This window comes from Pinus tabuliformis, chromosome 2_2 (genome assembly GCF_031772625.1).
Source record: "Pinus tabuliformis cultivar Carrire ecotype Pingquan chromosome 2_2, CPIR1, whole genome shotgun sequence".
Classification (NCBI taxonomy): domain Eukaryota; kingdom Viridiplantae; phylum Streptophyta; class Pinopsida; order Pinales; family Pinaceae; genus Pinus; species Pinus tabuliformis.
In genome coordinates, this window is record NC_142300.1 from 468,086,590 (window position 1) to 468,106,781 (window position 20,192).

Below are 20,192 nucleotides of genomic sequence, written 5' to 3' on the forward strand. Positions count from 1 at the left end.
GCCAATGATGTGAACCTGTCGTCATATGTGAAGAACTTGCCATTGAGGCATGCAAGCTCCAAGGCAATGGAAGGGAGTTTCTAGATCATCTTCCTGGATAATGAGATGAAGTCGATAGTAAGTGATTAGTCGAAGGAGGGCCATAATGTATCACACATCATTGAAATTAAACAAAAGATTTAATAGAGTAGATAAGTTTGATTCAGGACTATGGGAGAAAGGTCGGACACTATACAAGCGATAAGGGAATTCTCTTGAACATATTGGTGACACTATTCTGGAGTTTGGTAGCATTTGACTCAACATAGGATTGGAGGTCATAATGAAAATGTAGTATAATCAGATGAGAGGCAAAATGGATTTCCCAAACCTAGGAAGGCAAGTGATGAAGTGAGGATAACCCAAACCCGACACGAGCAACAAATAAGTGTCATGTTCAAGAGTGACATGTTGCCTTTACACAAAACACAAGAGATATTCACTTTCATTTTTCCCCCACTATTTCTAGTGAGTACCCCATTATTTTTTATCACAAGCTTGAAGGGGATAACATATGCTTGTCATATAAGTTCATCCTTCGGATGAATCCATCCTAGTAAGTTTAACGAGTCTTAGGAAGGAGAAACTTAGTCTCGTCATAGTGACAAGTCCTCCATCGATTTAAGTTTCACGAGTCTGAAAGATGGGTAACTCAACATCTTTTTCATGTTTAGAGAGTTTTAAAAAGAGGCAGAAAGGAAAACTCCAAAGGTCTCTTTTCTTAGATAGTCCCTCGAATCCGAAAAGGTAGAAAATGATATTTGAGAGAACCTCTTAGTCATGGTCGACTAAGGTATTCCTTTTTCGTACAATAGTCTATCTTGGTCTGAAAAAGGATTAAACTTATACTATAAGTAGATGTCTTTTCATTTACTTTTACGAGTTTGAAAAGACAAATGTCAACAATCTTTTCATATTTTTTGAGTCTGGAAAGGAGTTGAAAGAGGACTCCTCCTGGAGGAACGAGTGGTATAAAAGTATAGCAACTGGTTCTGGTCATGATGGAACTGCTCAAAACATGTAAAGTTCAATAGGTTGGCTAATAATACCACTCATCGCAGATGTTCCTCAGGCAAGGGTAAAACAACCAAGTGAAAGCATATGATCGGCCAAAGAGATGGTGATGATGGAATGAAAAAACCAAGGCTCATCTAGAAAAAAATAGGCTGATAAAAATGGAAATCACGAGAGGTAAAGTGGGAATGGTTTCATTTTTACACAAGATTGAAACATGGGAAACTATGCTTGAGGATACTTGAATATGGTTTCATTTTTTCAAAAGCTTGAAACATGATAAAAAACTATGCTCGGATTTGGTTTCATTTTTACACAAGATTGAAAGGGAAACAAACTATGCTTGAGATGAGTTTGCATGCCCCCAGAATAATGACTCTATTCAAGGTACATGCCCCCCAAGCTTCATTCCATTCACCTAAGTAGACTACTGGTTACTAACAAGTGGATGGAATGAAGGTTTACTTATGAGATCAAGTGAAGGTTTCATTTTTAACGAGCTGGACACGGGGAAAGAACTACGCTCATGACACCTTGTTTCATTTTTTAACGAGCTTGACACAAGTAAAAGAACTTTGTTCATGACACCTTGTTTCATTTTTAACGATCTTGACTCAAGTAAAAGAACTCTTGCTCTTGACACCTTGTTTCATATGTTAACGAGCTTGACACAAGTAAAAGAAATTTTCTCATGGAGACATCATATATGCATTGAGGAGGCATGGGTCATTGCTATAATTTCTCCTTTTCATCATCGGAAGTTTAGGAGGCCATTGAAATCAAACGGAGGCCGAGTAATCTTAACAGAATGACGGATGGAAAATCGGCAGTTGTTGGATCCCTACCCTTTCCTCTTAGAACGCCTCCCTCCCCCCTTTTCCTTTGTTGGTGTTTTCTTTTCATGTTTTGTTTTTTTTTATTTTATTCCATCGTCTCTTGAATTGTTCGATTTTCCTCTATGTTCCCTTCTCTATTTATTTGTTGTTTTTCTGTTATTTATTTAGTATTTATTACTGTTATCTATTCATTATTATCTTTAATAATATTATTATGATTTATTTTTAATTCTAATTTATCTCATAATATTCCTATAACAATATTAATATAATTTTATATATATTTTATTAATAAAAAGAAGAGAATAATTTCCCTTAATAATTATGTATTAAGTTTAATTTCTTCGTTTAAATACATAATATTTAACTAATATATATATTTTAAGTTAGTTTTTATTTAATTAATATATGGTATTTTTAATTATTTATAAGCCTACATTTTTAGTTATATATATATAAAATCTCTCTTTTATATATATATATATATATATATATATATATAAAATTAATTTTATATATTTGTAAGTTTTTATTCAATTTTTAAACCTCATATTTATAATAAATAAATTTACATATAAACATAGTTAAAAGATTTTAATTATAAGTATGTATATTCAATTATATATATATATATATATAACTTGTAACTAATATATATTTTTATAAATATATATAATATTTAACTAATATATTTTTAATTAGTTTTTATTAAGCATAGTATTTATAATAAACAAGGTTACATATAAACTTAGTTAAATGATTTTAGTTAAGCATTTAGTTATCTATATATTTAAAAATTAACTAATTAAATAATTAATTAATAAAAATATTTCCTAACTCCTGTTTCAGTGTTTTGTAGCTGAAGCCCAGTCAAATGTGGTCATTTCTTTTGGTAAAAATAGTCGTTTCTTTCTAGTCGTTTGAATGGTCAGTCTCCCTATTTAACTGGTTACCATGATCTAATTTTTCATCTTGTCCTGGCGATGAACCACACTTGTTGGTTCGCAACACATCGAAAAAAGAAATTTGATGTGATTATCGTCGAAAAACATCTCTCAAAAATTTGATATGGATAACAAAATCCTTAATTCAATGATATTCTTCCAGTCAACTCCAATCAAAAGAAGTGACCAAGCTACTCGGAGAGGGTATCATAGGAACAAGAGTGTTGTCTCCTTGCGCTATGGGAACAGGAGAACTGCTTTCATGCACCTTGGGAATGGGAGGATTTCCCCCCATTTCATTCGAAACTGAAGAAACAAGAAGAACCTGAGCGGTATGAGGTTCACTCTCTATTGGAAAGGTAGCGTTAACTGAAGGTGGAACCAGGTCTACTGTTTTCTCAACCAATGGTTGGTCGATAATGGAATCACGAGTCTCACTTTCAAAGAGAGTGGGGTTGACCAAAGATGAATTTTGATCAATCACTTGATCAACTAGCGAAGGATCAGGGGAAATATTTCGATAACCAGCCAAGAGACAAGGTTGATAAGTTGTAAGGTTTTCGAACTCTTTGGAGGCCTTATCCATAAGAGGAAAAAGGTGAATTAGATGCTTATCTTCACACAGCTTACATGGAAATTTTACTTTTCCCTTTTCCCCATGGACCTTATTATTACTAGTTGAAGGTTTATCACCAACATGATCTCTAGAGGTTGATGAAAAAGGATGATGTGAACCTGTGGACCACACTTATAAGACCTTGGGAATACAAGGACAATTTCAAATAAGGTGGTCACCCTTACATAACATGCAAGGGAATTTTACTTTCCAGGGTTGGTTGGAAGATTTTTCTACATCAGTTGCATCCATAGCAATGGTTGCTTAGTTATCCCCTTGCTTATTTTTCTTCTTCTTCTTCGTCCTCTTCTTCTTCTTCATAGTTTCCTGGTTACTAGAATCCAGACTTTCACCAAGTGAAGAGGAAGAACAGGGTGAAGAAATAGGTGAAGAAGGTGAGGGGTAAACTTTAGGATCAACATGAGGTTGATGTTGTTCAGGTGGAGGAGAACTCGGTTGAAAACATTTTGGACACTCGAAATCACTAAGGTCGAAAATAACCAAACTGGCAGACCAATGGTCAATCTAGGAAGGGACAATGTTGCCATATAAGGAGCACCAGTATTTCCAAAAGAAGGAAAAAGACTAGGATTCCCGTCAAAGAGGTTTCCTTGACTAGTAGACTCAGGAAATGTTGCCATCAGTATCAACCTAAGATCTACTAAGGAGTATTTCCACAGGAAAGATGTTTTTCCGCGGTCAATTAATTGATTTTAGAAATTAATAATAAAAAAATAAGAGGGGTAAGCTAGGCAAGAGGGTTTACCAAGTATCCGTGAACCACAATATACACCTTAGTCGAAACCAAGGACTTAACGTACGATGGCCAATCTCCCCGAATGTTGTGTTCGATGTATCATGTTTACAAGGCGGTTGACTCAGTTACCTGTGGCTAAAGGATAGCAACCTAGTGGGGTCTCCCAATATATACATGATGATACGAGGAGCACAAGTTGGTGTTAGAGTTTTCTAATGCATAACCATTCAATGATAGCGCTCCCATATACTTGCAATACGTGGAGCGCCTCCAATATATCTGAGAGTACTGAAGAACGATCCTATATACTTTCTTACGTGGAATGGGTTTTAACCCTCAGGATACAATGATGGCAGTTAATGACAATTGCTAGGTTTATAGAAGTCAGAAAATGTCTCTAGCCTAGACCTCTAAATGTTTGCATTAAGTTTCAAATTCTCCTTAGGTTAATTGAGTAAATTTTAACGTTTATCTTGAATTATGTTTCAATTTTGGGCTCAAAACGATGTCACCTGAATCCCTAAGATGCAACTATATGAGAAAAGACTAATCAAGGGAAGAAATTTCAATCAGTAATGCATCAAACAACATGCCTTCCACTAACTTTCACTTTCACTTTCCAAATGCAATGCTCAAAAGTAAAAATGATCTTCATTTTTCACTATCCTAGATGCAACCTTTCGAAAGAAAAATGATTTTCACTTTTACTAAGATGCACTTATATAAATGATTTTTTTTGTTTGATTTTTGAATGCTCTAATGCAACTAAAGCATCAAATAAAGCAAAATTAGAATCTGATTCAAATGCTCTAATTCAACTAATGCAACAACCAAAGCAACACCAAATCTAATTAAAAGGCACCTAAATGAAAATATTTTTCACTTTTCTTTTCGAACCAATAAATGATGCACTCTTTTAGCTTGAAAATCAAACAATGTAATCTATGCTTGATTAAAAACAAAGATGATTTCCAAATGCAAATGATCTAATGCAACTTGAAAAGAAACTTTGTGAAAGACAAGCTAAAACAAATGCAAACTAATGTTTTCAATGATTTCTCAGTAGAAAACAAGACTCAATCAATCAACAAACCAATATCTGAGTGACACAAAGAAAGAGAAAGTGATGACTAATTGACCTAGAAACCCTAGAACTCAACCAAATTTCACTTCAAGCACTTCAAATCAAAGATACTAATTTGGTAATTAACCAAGACAGCCAGACATAGAGGACAGGAAAATACCTTCAGAGGCCAGGACACACTAGATTCTAGGGTAGAAACCCTAATTTCTCTCAAATCTCTGAGATCATTGCGGCTGTTAAAGACAAACCCATGCTGAAAGTGGTTTTAGCACAACTATTCAGGTCAAAAAATACGTTGGGTGAGAAAATTGGGAAAAAATAAAAAGAGTTTCAACAAAGAGTCTAAACCTAACACTCTAAAGTAGTGATCATTCAATGTGCAGACCTATACAAGATCAAACTAATTGGTAATTCAATGGTTGGTCAAACTGATCAAAAGGCCAAATCAAGAAAAGAGATCAAGAGGCTATAGCTTCCCCAGTGGAGTTGCCATTTTGTTTTGAAGATAGATCCCCTCTGCGGACAAAGGTGATCTCTCTAGCCCAATGAGTGGTCTAGCAACAAACTGAACAAACTAATGCAGACTTTCCTAGATTATGTTAAAAAATGCAGAGGGAGAGAGAAACCTACCTCGCTGTGATGTTAATTGCTCAATCCTTTGATGATGATTTCAATCCCTTAGCTTTCAGGCTCGTTCCTTGCTTTTTCCTTATGTCCGAGTACCTGCAAGAGAGATCAAAGGACAATACAAGATAAAAAAGCATACATAGTATATATCTAACATAGACTACCCGATAGATCAAGGAGTATAAATCTAAATGCATAAATATTTAGAAATTTATGGAAAGTGAACATCATATGCATATATTAATGAATCAAAAAGGGAAGTATAAAACCATTGCCTTGATGTTGGAGATCTCTTTTTGGGTGGAATTCCAATTCCAAGCCAAGACTTTTCAAGCAATCCTTCTCCAAGTTAGATGGGCAGCATTTAGGTATAATCCAACATAATAATATAGGAAATCAATGACCAACCATTTGGGGATGGAGGGGATTTGATTGATAAGAAAGGAGAGGGAGTTAGGGATCCATAAAAGAGGGAGGAAGGTCCACATCTCAAGTGGAATGCCCTTAAAGGTAGGATTAAGAAATCTAAATGGGAGAGCTCGACCATATCTCTACCCAACAACATCCAGCTCGTTGTTTCTCAAAGTTTCTAGCATACGAATCTTCTCCTCCATTTTGGGAAAACCTGCCAGAAGAGGTTCAGTGCGGGATTTCATATCAAAACCTGCACTGGCAATGCTAGGTCAAAGAATTGCATCTTGCCATCAGCATGGTCAAGTAGTGGAGCAAAGAGCGCTAGTCCTTAAATTTGGAGTTTCAGTCAACCTTCTCTAGAATTGACTCAGGGCAGTTTTTCTTCCATTTTTCAGGATTGTTTCAGTATGTGTCTCATGATGAGTACACTTCATAGTTGTCAATTTTTTGGCACTTCAGGATGTGGAATAGGAAGTGAACAGGAAGTGTGACAAAATACTGTGTAACAATCATCCACAGACAGATGGACAGATAGACAAGGTCAACAGGATATTCGAAGATGTGTTGAGGATGTATGTGATGCATCAACAACGAAAGTGGGAACAATATCTTCCACTGGTAGAATTTACTTACAACAATCGGTATTAGGAGTCTTTGAGGATGAGTCTATTTGAGGCACTTTATGGTCGGAGTTGTAATACTCCTATTAGTTGGAGTGATCCAGTTAAAAGGATATTGAAAGGACCAGATATGTTGGAAGAAATGGAAACGAAAATGCAGGTAATCAAGAAGAATCTAAAGGCAACACGGGATAGACAAAAAAGTTATGCAAATCAAAACATGTTGTTTAAGGAGTTTCAACTTGGGGAACATGTGTAATTGCGCATCAAGCCAATGAAGAGCTCCTTTTGGATTGGATCGTGCGCAGAGCTAGCACCTTGGTTTTATGGACCTTTCAAGATTCTTGAAAGGATTGGACCAGTAGCCTATCGACTTGCATTTCCTCCAATAGTGAAATTCCATGATGTTTTCCATGTGTCATTTCTTAAGAAGTATGTTAAAGATGTTGATCATGTGATTGATTGGTCTGTATTGCAGGAGGACTAAATGGAGAATTCCATTTGGAACCTCAATATATATTACATAGAAAAATGCGTATGCTCTGGAGCCGAGTAATCGAGTAGGTTAAAGTGCAATGGAAGCACTTTGGGTGAGATGAAGATACATGGGAGACAATAGATCAGATGTGGGCTATGTATCCTTCTTTATGCTTGGGTTTAGAAAATGTCCTTGATATATGTTTTGGTATGTGTTTTTGGTATATGTTTTGGTGTGATGTTTTGGTATATGTACATATGTATATGGATGTAAATACCACCATGAAATATGATATAAAGCACCAATAAGCGATATAGGGGTCATGTTAGTGTGATTGTTATGTTATTATGTTGTCATGTTGGTTTTCTTCTCAGAATGTTGATCATTGTAAATATTGCATCGAGCTAAGTTATAAGGATCCATGGGAAGTGTGTTTTGCTTTTAGCAATCTTGTTGGTTATAGGTGTCATTGAACACTGAGGACGATGTTCCTCCATGGGGGAGGGTTGTGTAATAACCTTGGTGAAAATTCCATGTAATAAAAGTTAATAAAGGAAAAATAACCACAGTAATGGGACACTTATTCCAAGTTGAATGTTGGGCAAAACATCCTAGAGTGGGTGTTCATTTTGGTTATTATGGCTAAGGAAATTGGAAAAATAAATGTCAAAGGTTTTGGAAAGGCAAAATGACATTTTTGGCAATTTATTTGTGAAAATAATGGAAATTAAGAGAAAAGAAAGGTGAAAGGTCACAGGTTGCATGTGAGGAAGAAAATGAAGGAAAATAATGGAAAATGAAGAAAATAGAGGCCAAATTAATAAAAAGGCTTCTATGGATCAGTTCATGGCTTTTGGTCAGTTCAATTTTGGAGTTCTCTCTCTATTCTCTCTCTCTCTCTCAGTCTTGGACACTTAGAGTTTTCTTGGAGCACTTCAGCATTGGATCAAGAAAGGGAAGGAAAGAAAAGAGGAAGCAAAAGATTAAGCAAGATAGAGTAGGAGGAAGCTACAGCAAGTTCACTTGCAAGTATCGATTTGCATGTGTGATTTCCTTGCTAGATTTGGCATGCATGGTTATGCATGTGTGTTCTTGGTTCACTTATTGTCATGGTCATGGATTTTGTTAGGTGTGATAGTTTTTTTCAGACTTGCCTTGCCATTTTCAGATAGCCATGGTGTGATGGGGTTCTCATGTTTTGGTTGAACTAGATTTCTAGATGGATTCAAAGCTAAGTGAAGTGGATCTATGAATGAAAGAACACATGGCCTAGTGATTCCTGAACCAGACTATGGATTGCGTAAAGCCACTGTCCTAGTGAATCCTGGACTAGATTGTGGGTTGCGGTAAAGCCAGGCATTGTGTGCCTCGATGGGCCTAGGAATTCTTGATTGGTGAATGGCGAGATATATGGTAAATCCTAGAGGTGGTTTCTCTTGATCAGGCCTAGGAATCCTTGTTGGTGAATGGCGAGATATACGGTAAAGCCTAGAGGGTGGTGTCTCAATTATGGCCTAGTGATGCCTAGATCAGACTATGGATTGTGATAAAGCCTAGATACTAGGAGACAGGAAAATTCCTCACAGGGTAGGTGGAGAAATCCAGTGGCATCCATCCTTGTTTATGTCTTAGTGATCCAGTGAGTATTACGATAAAGTTTGATTCTATTGATGAAGGTGAGGTGGTTTAGCCTTGGGAAACCCTGGTTGGTTCTTTTGGTTTGAGTCCCACATTCATGCTTGGAATATGGAACGAGGGTGATTGGATGAAGAGAGATTTGGCACAACCAATATATGGTTGGGTAGAATGTGATAGTCCCATACCGGGTTGGATTTTGCATTCATTAATAAGAATTCCTTTTCTTGGTATTTCATATGCAAAAGTACTAGATTATATGTGGCATTTATGGTTGTTGTATCCTAATTATTTATGTTGTTTATATGTTGGTTATGAAATGTTTTATGACAGTGAAAATGTATGGTTCTCATCATGTTTTGATTTGTAAATGATTTAACAATGAATCTATGACCTAATAGATGATAATGCAGCTAACGTGATAAGGAATTAATGCTTCTTAGCGATTCTCAGATAAGTATAAGACCCCTATGTTGAGATATGTTATTATGACCTATAGAATACATATTTGTGACATGTTTGATGAAATGCCTGTTATGGCTAGTAGGGGTCCAGTCAAGTATTTGTTCAAGAATTTGCATTGCCATGTTTGCCTCTCTGTTTCTTTTCATTTATGTAAATTCCATGAAGTTATGGGCAGTGACTAGGTCCTAGGTCTGGAATTTATCCTTAAATTGCACATTCACTGGCATAACACTGGTAGAAAAAGGTTAAATTTGCACTCAGGTAGGCTCATGGGAGCGACTGGGACTCTTAGTTGCTTGGAGGGCTTTGCAAGGGAGTAAATTGAGCTCTAGGTCCTTAAAGTGCTAAGTTTCCTCAAGGGTTGGTCACCTGGAAAGGTGGGGTAGCTCTTGGAGGTTTTGTAGGATGTGTGGATGGACAATTTGGTTGTGTTTTATCGGTTATGCTTCTTTAATGTGACCTAGGAGGTTGAATCACATCAAATTAGCCTCTCGTGACATGTTTACCTTGGTTGGTCGGTTACTTGGGTAGATGTAGGAGGAGGGTGTTATAATAGTTTAGTTGGCTTACTTGAAGAAGTGGCATGAAGAAGTTGTGATGCATTAATGGAAATATTGTTATTGATCATGAGGAATGAAATCTTATTTATATAGTCTTATGTTATTCTATAATGTTACATGATGTTGGCATTATGTTGGTGTATTTAATCATTACATTTGGTTGAAAATAATATTGGGTGGAGCATTTATTTTTGTTTTTTGATATTCAAAATCTGAAAAGGTGTGAAACGAATTGGTGGAATGCAAAGAGGCAAAATTGTTCACTTCATATTCAAGTTTGGAATACCAACATCCATCAAAGCTTTCTTATAAAAATGTGTGAGGTTTCAAGGCTATATGGTTAGAAAATGAGAGACTGTGAGAGTTGATTATAGAAATGCTCATTAATTACCTAGTGCAAATAGAGAGCATATGTGAAGTAGATTTAAGGAGAGGAAGGAGTTGAGACATACATGGAGGTATGAAAAGTTATAGGCTAGGTAAACCAACATGTTATTTTATGTATTTATCACGGGATTGTAGTATGCCTTCAAGTTATAGCTTGATAAACAACAGGTTGCAGCTTGTTGAGGTGGGAGCCTCCTGTGGGTTGTAGTATGTATAAAACTTATGGGAGTTGGAACTTCCTTGCATGTTGTAGCTTGCAAAAAAATTGAGGTAGAAGCGTCATGTAGATTGGAGCCTACAGAAAATCAGATGTAATAAGGGAGTAAGAGCTTGCCTTTGCATCACAACAATAGCAAAGTTGTTGTTTTCTCCCTCTATGGGTTTCCACTTATATCTAGTGTCCATATGTGTTACTATTATGTGTTGATGTGATGCTTTGGTCTACTTATTACTTGTTTTTCATATATTAAATTTGTTGTTCAGTATGTGTTAAGCTTATCATTTAATATTTCAGTTAATCACAAAAGAAAAGAAATTTATGTTCATGAATGTATTAAACTTATTCGCCCTCCCCCCCCTCTCAATTTAGTCGAGTTTCCATCAATTGGTATCAGAGTCAGGTTCCCTCTGTGATAGTCTAATAGCTGGAAGGTAGATCTGGTTGAATATGAATGATCAAAATGTACCTATTCTTAGTACTAAAAACTTTCATGAATGGAGAGATAAGGTAAAATTTGAACTGATAGCTTATGGACTTGGTGTATGGAAACTAGTATGTGAAGGATACAACAAAGAATCTCCCTCTATGCAAGAATAAAAGTGGAATGCTCAAGCAAAATGTCCAATCTATAACAAGCCCCACAATAAATATATTGATATTATTATAGGCTTAATATATACAAAAGAAATTTGGGATAGATTGTAGCTCATGCATGAAGGAAATACAAGTAGTAGCAATACATAAAGGGAGAATAAAAGGGATTCTGAAAAGGAAGGTATCCAGCCAAATGAGACATACGTTAGTGAGAATGTACTTGACTTTCATGAGGTAAATACAAATGAAAAAAACTAAACATTAAGTTATGCCTAATTTAATCTTGGCTAAAATAGACAAGCCTTCCAATGAAAGAAAAGACCATAAGAAATTGTTACAAATATGTGATGAAAAAGAGCATGAATTCAAGGAGGAAATTATGAATCTAAAGACACAGCTTGAAGAAGCAAGGACAATAGAAGAGGTGATGATTAGTCAAATAAAGGAGAAATAAGAAGAATGTGAGAGATTAGAGGCTAAGATTGCTTCATCCATCAGGTACACAAAGCGCTTTTATGGTTACTATTATTTGTGCAATGGATTTGGACACAAAGCTATTGAATGAAAATTGTATGAAAAGAAAAATATGGGCACAAGCAAATACACAACATTTTCTCTATTTCTTGTCCACAAAATATGTTATGTGTGTGATAACTTAGGTCACAAATCCAAATATTGCAAGCTTCCATATACCCTAAAGAACTCTAGACAGAAGATGATAGCAACTCCAAGTAGACCAAACAATGAGCCAAAAGGAAATGTAGACAATAGAAGGTAGCCAACTAAAGTGTGGAAGAAAAAAAAAAAGCCTATGACTTCAATGTCAATGAAATCGTTATGGCCTCAGGGGGACTCGTTCAAGAAAACAAAATATTGATTCAATGAATATTAGAGGAATAAATTCTAATGGGGGGGAGCAATCCCTTTAATGCTCATTGAAGACATGGAAATCAAGCATATGTTAGTACAAAATCATTAAATAAAATATGAGTAGAGACAAAGGAATCAAAGGGAGTTTAAGGTGTAAATATTTTTGCAGTTGGAACAAACCCTAATCAAATCCCTATGGATACCATGCAAAAGAAAATTGAAGTCTTGAATATGCAACGAAACTATGGAAATGAGTCCTTAATATTATTGGCATTTTTTCGTCCTTGGCCATGCCACTACTCCATTGATAAGTCCTTGGATCATCTTGAAGAAGAAGAAGAAAATGAAATATCTTTGAACGTAAGCATTTGTACAGAAAATAATATATTATCCCTTGGACACAAGCATTTGTAAGTTGAGGAGTTGGCAAAAGTAACCAATCGCAATTTCATTGGGCTCGCAAAGACCTTTTCAAGTTTTGAAAATTGTGAAAGAATCATTCAAAAACACAAAAGTAAGAAATTCATGAGAAGCATAGGAAGAAAATATGGAGACAAAAGTTAGTAAAGAAAAACTTTTCCTTAAATGTGGACCCGTTTAGTAATGTGTTCTTGAAATAAAGAATCGTGTTTATTGTGCATTATCAACTCATTATAAAATGGTTGAAATTTCATAACACGTTTAAATTGTGTTTAGTTAAAGATCAATTACATCCTGATTTGTAAATGAATATGCAGAGGAATCAAAATAACCATGAAGTCATAACCAAGAATCATCCTGAAAGTCCATGTCATGCAAGTGGACAATATGTCTCCCTTGATTTTCATTTGAAGGCCCGCCTCCTAGAAAATCTTTGAAGGGGTTAAATGATTTGACATCATGTTGTAGTGCATCATGTTTTTCTCTCTATGAGAAATTTAGCTTCTGGAGGGAAGTTGCAAACAACCTTAAATTCTTTCAGCAAGGAGGTTGAATCATTTAGGGTCATGGCAGAGGAGGAAGCGAGAGGTAGCTAATTTTTTTTACGAAATTGACATTTAAATAATTGTAAAGGTAAAAAAAATCATACTTCTAAATGAAAAAGAGAAAATCCCAAACCAAATGGTGCCCTTCTGGAAAATGGAAAACTAAATGGTTTACTTGGAAAGCAAAAAAATAGTGAAAAACATGAATATTATGTGCCTCATATGGACAAGAACGATAATATTGTGGAAGAAAATAGAGCAGTCAAATTAAGCCAAGTCATATTTTTGATTGTTTGATTTTATATGCTAAAAGCATTCCACGAGCCATAAATCTGAGTCATACTCCTCAAGACAGCTAAGGGAAGAGTTCATATGCATATTATAGGTAATGAAGAGTAGAGTAATCAACGTGAGGACATAAGTATAATTATGGTTATGCATAATTGACAGGATCAAATATGGTAGCGGAGATGGTAGGAGACAGAGAGATAGATAACGAAGGTTGGCAACACCATACTTAGTATTGGCATCCTGAACATAGTATTGGAAAGAGGTTGGATGCAATATTTGTTATATAATTACACTAGAAACATTCACAACTACTTCTATGCATTGTGAGTATCACCAGTGTTCGTTGATTGGATTATATTATATGCATTATAATATGGAATGATATTTCTTCAGATGGTCAGTTATAATGTAACACATTACCTCACATTATTGTTGTACATGGTGATTTATTTATTTTTATAACGTGTTATATTTTAATTTAGGGTTTTATGCCCTAAATTTATGATAATAGCCTAGCCTGTAATGTAACAACAATCTCAACATCATTGATTGGCATGGATGCATATTGGCATATGTTTCTAACCCATGACCTTCATATTACAGTGAATTCTACAACTCCATTTCAATTTTGCATTTGTATTTATCGTATCATGTTCAAGGTTATAACTGCTCAGACAGTGCCACCATTAATACATTTGGGGAAGCATTGAAACAATGCAAGTGTTAAAACATTGAGCAATGTTAATATAAAGGTTTGGAGCAATGTTGAGAAACGTTAATACATTGTCATTGCCAACATAAATATTGTGTCTACATTATTGCCAATGTTAATACATTATTGTTTATGAATACATTATTTCCAGTGTTAATACATTATTGTTAGCGTTAATTCTTATGTGAATACTTACTAACGTTAAATATTGTGAATATTTTCCAACGTTAAACATTGTGAATAAATATTGTGAATACTTGTTAGCATTAATTATTTTGCGTTAATATTGGTAGTGTTGAGCAATGATAAGAAACATTATTACATTAGCATTGTACATCATGTGCAACATGGTATGATATGTTAATAATACGTTGTTTTATACTTTGGCTTTACACAACATGTGTGTTGGTTATTAGAATGCTAACTGTAACAACCCCTGTTTAATTTTCCATGTAAATAAAATAAGACCAAGGTCATGGGACATATATTCTAAGTTGAATGTTGAGCACAACTTTATAATGAGAATCACTTGTGGATTAATAATGGCTATGACAATTGGCAAAGGCATGGACAAAGGAAAAGAGGCAATAATTGGCATTTAATTATGAAAATAAAGGAAAATAGGAGAAAAGGAAGGTGAGGAGACACAAATATGCATGGAAGGCAAATTAGAGGAAAAATCAAGGAAAATGAAGAAAATAGAGGCCTCAATGATAAAGACATCAGAGAATAAGTTCACAACTTTTGGCTTAGATTTTGTCAATTTAGTTTTTGGCTCTCTCCTTTAATTCTCTCATTCTCTCGTACTCTTGCACACTTAGATCATTTTTGGTGCATGCTTGGAGCACTCTAGTATTCACTTGGATTAGAGAGAGAAAGCAACGGAGTGCAAGGATATTGTTGGATTAGTGGATACAGCTGCACTATTTTGCAGGTAACAGGCTGCAAGTATGATCTCCTTATTGGTTTTTGGATGCATTGTATATGCATGTGATTTCCTGGATAGTCACGATGTCATGGTTTTACCACTTGTTTTTCTAATTGGTGCTTAAGTTCCCTATGGTTGTGGGTTGGAACAAACGCTCTCGAATCCCTATAATAATTTGGGTTGAGTTACTAGTTCCTAGAGTTGTAGGTTGGGACAAACGCTCTAGAGCCCTTGGTGGGTTCAGCTACTAGTTCCTAGAGATGCAGTTGGAACAAACGCTCTGGAGCCCTGAAAGACGGTGGGTTGAGTTACTAGTTCCTAGAGCTCTGCACAACATGGGTAGAGACCTATTTGGTTGATGTTAGTTATTTTTAGACAGTAGAGGTGGAATCACTTTGGTTGAGATTTGATGTGGTTTGGCCTCTAGAAGCCATGTTTTGGTTTTATTTTGGTTTAACCCATGAGATCCCACATTCATACTTGGAATATAGCAAAGGGGTTATTGGATGAAAGAGAGATTTGGTTCAGCCCAATATATGGTCAGGTGGTATGTGGAAGTCCCTCACTTTGTTGGATTTTGCATATGTTAATAAGAGTTATTTCCTCATGTGATCTATGAGCATTTGTGGTGATTATTCTGGTGATTTTATGGCTAATTTTCCATGGTTTCCATTATATTTATTTGTTGGTTATATGTTGGTTATATGATGTATTATGTCTAGGGTTATTGATATGTTTTAATAAGTTATTGTATGGTTGATTAATGCATGGGCTAACAAGTGTTATTGTAGCTAGCTAGAGAGGGCTTGGAGCCTTCTTGGTGATTCTTAGATGGAATTCAAAATTTTATGATCATATATGCATTCATGACCTATAGCTCACATGTTTACCATATGTTTAACAAAATGTCTGATGTGTATTAGGCAACCTAGGGAAATTTCTTTCCTCAAGTTTGCATGTTTGGCATTGTTATCATGATAATTATGATTCTAGAAATTTACAGGCAGTTTTGGGCAGTGGATTGGAAACTAGCTTGGAAAAGTGGCTTAGATCTTAGAATTGTTGGCACTGAATAGGGAAATTTCGGTCATAACTGCATGGAAGCAGGCTTATGAGTGTGGTTATAGCCTCATAACCACATGCATGTTTTTTTGTGGGTTAATTTGGGGGATAAGCTTGTGAAAAAATAGTTCCAACTTAGGATCTAGTCATCAGATGTTTTCGAATGACCTCTAGGAGATCTAGTGCTCCTAAGGGATGTCAGTAAGGTTTAGGTGTGTCAGCCCCACTTCCATAACTATAACTTGGAGGTCAGGTCATGTCATAGTGACACTCGTCTCATGTTTACCCTAGTGAGCTTGTAAAAGTACGTAAGTGTGGGAGGGGGTCATTACAAGGTGGTATTATAATGGGTTTCATTCTCTTTCGGTGATATATGATACCACAGAGTGGTATGAGAGCGAGGTTGCAACAGTGGATCTTGGGGTAGATGTGACTTTTATGCATGAATGTGAGTCGTATGCATGCATTGTAGTGGTTATGGTAGTCATGTATACGGTCGATATTACAATTCTTTTTATTATGCATGATGTGAGATGCTGATAGACTAATGTCATTATATATATATATATATGTATATATATGTATATATATGTATTTATATATATATATATATATATATATATATATATATATATATATATATATATAGATATATATATATATATATATATATATATATATATATATAATCTAGATTGATTGTGAAAACGAGATAACTTCCTCTAAACTCCATTGAGGTATAATTTTATTATGCTTCTATTTGGTTTATCTAACAAGACGTGTTTGTAGGAAATAGAAGATCAGAGATGACGAGAATAATGTTGGACTACAGTTCACATGACTCTCCTTACTGATCAACGAAGAAACAAGGAGATGAGAATTCTCCCAATTTAGCAGACACACTGAGAAGTTTGAAGGCAATAATCAAAAGTTGCAAGGAAAATAATGATAGGATAATTGAGTTACATGAAGGAATTTCCAGAGCTCAGGAAAAGAAAATAGAGGTCAATGCAGTGATCCTTCAACACTTATCAGATTTGCTGAGAGAGGGTTAGGAAAGAATCAGTCATGAACATGAGGAAAGGACTAATGGGACATATGACAACAGGTCTCGATTAGGATATAGGTTGGATAGGGATGACATAGTCAGAGGCGGTAGATGGTTGGTTACACCTGGCGGGAGAGCTAGTGCTTATGTATTTCATTCTAGTTCTAGTTCAAAGAGACATCATGGTCATCATCACCATCATCCTTATAAGAGGAGTGAGAAGCAATACTTTCCAGATGAGTTCAGGAAAGCCTAACCTCCTATTTTTGATGGGGATGTGAAGAAACCAAAATATTTAGAAACATGGCTACTTGGGATGAAGAAGTTCTTCAAATTTCATGATTATATGAAGAATATGAAATCCAGACTAGTTATTTTCAGTATCAAGGGAAGAGAAAACATCTAGTGGGAATATGAAGCATGTCAGAGTCATCAATACAACGGAGTTGAGTTGGCATGAATTTAAAAGGCTCTTATGAAATAATTACTTATCAGATAGATGGGTTCTATGATAGATGAAGAGTATATGACTAATTTTCTGGAGTTGTTGAGGTATGTGTCATATATTAAGGGTGATAATACAAAATTTTAAAGGTTAATTAGTGGGTTTTTATTAGCATTCAAGGATCAAATTGAGTATGATGAGCCTCAGTGATTAGAGGAATTCATTGGGAAGTTGAAGCATTGTTATGAGAATTCTAAGCATAAGTACAAGCCTAAGCAGGATTGGAAAGGTAATGAGAATACTAAAGGCAAGTGGGTTAATAAGTGAGGAAGACCTCAGGATGTAGGTGATCAGGAGAATGTGTCACCTTATACGAAGTTCAATGTAGTTGACAGAGGACATGGATTTCATTCTAAGGAGCAAAAAAAGGAAATGGGAAGAAGCCCCTGTAGTGTTGGACTTATGGTGGAGAGCATCACATGAGATTTGTCCATAACACCAGGGTGGAAGACCTTAGATTTATAGTTCTCAGGAGGCATAGACAATTGGAGATGTTGGGTAGAGTATTCCATGGATCTATGAAACACTTGATAATAGGTAGACATATCATTAGGCATCCAATATCGACATGGAAGGTAAGCTTTTTGATCGAGTTGTTTCTATTTTGATTGATCCTGGATCTAATTATAGTTATGTTAGTCCTCACCTAGTGTATAAGTGTGGCTTGAATAAAGAAGTGCATGCATAGTATTGTTTGGTGTAGTTGGCTACAGGGGCCAAGAAAAGAGTTCATCATTGGGTGAGATCTTATGCATTTGAGTTGAATGGTATGCCTACATTAGCACATCTAAATGTGCTTCCTTTGGTTTCATATGGTATGCTTTTGGGCATGGATTAGTTATTCATTCACAAGACTAAGGTATATTTCTATTACAAGGCTATTGAGTGCCTAGATGATGAAGTTTTGAAGAGGTATCCTGTTTTGTAGTAATTTCAAGATGTGTTTCCAACAGAGATTTTAGATTTACCGCCTCGTAGGGAAGTGCATTTCTCTATTAAGTTGGTACCAGGAGTAGAACCAACATCAAAGGCACCGTACATGATGAGTACTCCAGATTTGGTGGATTTGAAGTTGCATCTTAAGGAAATGCTTGATAAGGGATACCACAAGCCAATTGTGTCACCTTGGGGTGCACCAATGTTGATTGTAAAGAAGAAGGATGATACTCTCATATTTTGGGTAGACAAATGAACAAGGTGACTATCAACAATAGGTATACATTTCCATAGATCACACTACAACAAAAAAGGTGATTGGTGAGGGTCGAAAAATGTCACCATAAGCTCATTGGTGACGGTCAAAATGACTTTTGTCACCAAAAATTTAGTGTCACCAAAGGTGGCGTAGCCAAAAATATAGGTGGTGTGGTGACATTCAAAGTCCGTCGGGAATAATAATTATAATGATTGATAGTGACTATCACCATTTCATATGAACAATGTTGATTTATGGCAACGGACCTTTCATGACCCTCAATATTGATGCATATATATATGGTGACATTCGTTGATCGTCACCTTTTCATATTTTGGTGAGGGTCGAAAAATGTCACCATAAGCTCATTGGTGATGGTCAAAATAGCTTCCATCACTAAAAATTGAACGTCACCAAAGGTTGTGTCACCAAAAGTATAGGTGTTATGGTGACATTTAAGGTTCATCACAAATAATGATTATAATGATGGATAGTGACCATCACCATTTCATATGAACAGTGATTTATGGTGATGGACCTTTCATGGCCCTCACTATTGATGCATATATATGGTGGCATTCATTAACTATCACCATTTCATATATATATATATATATATATAAATGACTTTCGATGATGGCCCTTTAATGATCATCACTATTAAGACATATAGGGACATATAGTGATTGTCACCATTCCCTATGAATATTAGGAGATGATGGAATCGAAACACCAACCACCTACTTATAAAGTAGGTGCTCTTCCATTGAGCTAGCACCCTTGAAATAATTAGACCTTAAAACTTTATAAATTATAAATTTTAAAACTTTAATTAAATTATAAAACTTTGTAAAGTCTCGTATGTTTCATTGGCTCAGCTAGCACAAACAATCGTCTAATAGATGCAGGCCATAATTGTTTTAGAACAAGGAAGCAAATTTCACATCGTTAATACGCTTAACCAGCTAAATAATACCATCGAAGTTGATTGTTTAAACTTGAGACGAACCAAAGTACAAACCCAAAGTCCCCATATTCTATGGCCTTTCTAATACAAGTTTGCAGATGAAAGAAATCAATGAAGAACTTAAAAATTGTATACAGCTATAACAAATATTGATGAAAAGAGGCATTATAACTCCTATGATGATTAAAGATCAAAATCATGTATAGTAGGCATCAACAAAGAGAGTGAACATGATGGAGCCAACAAAAAATCCAGTGCACAATTCTCACATGGGCTCCATGAATATGCATACCAATGGATGTGCCTCTTCTGAATCCCCCAAAAATTAATATAGAACTCCAATGATATATAAAGGAAGA